We start from the raw sequence: 217 nt of genomic DNA, 5'->3' as shown, positions 1-217 counted from the left end.
TCAGCGTTAAATAAGCGCAAATGATTTATAGGCGACGTAATCAATATGTCCACACCGACTAAGCGATAGGGAGCAAGAACTTCTTAGGATAAGAGGGAAGCCCCGGCAGGGTGAGTGATGGAGTGCGAGGTGCTAAACCGGAGTCAGCCTCTAGTGTCAGAGGAAACTTGATAAGTGGTTTATGAATTACAAGAAATATGACCGCGGGGAGGGGGGG

This window comes from Rhea americana, unplaced genomic scaffold (assembly GCF_003343005.1).
Source record: "Rhea americana isolate MKP2758 unplaced genomic scaffold, rheAme1 scaffold_26, whole genome shotgun sequence".
In the NCBI taxonomy this organism is placed as follows: Eukaryota; Metazoa; Chordata; class Aves; order Rheiformes; family Rheidae; genus Rhea; species Rhea americana.
Note: the sequence above shows the minus strand (reverse complement) of the source record.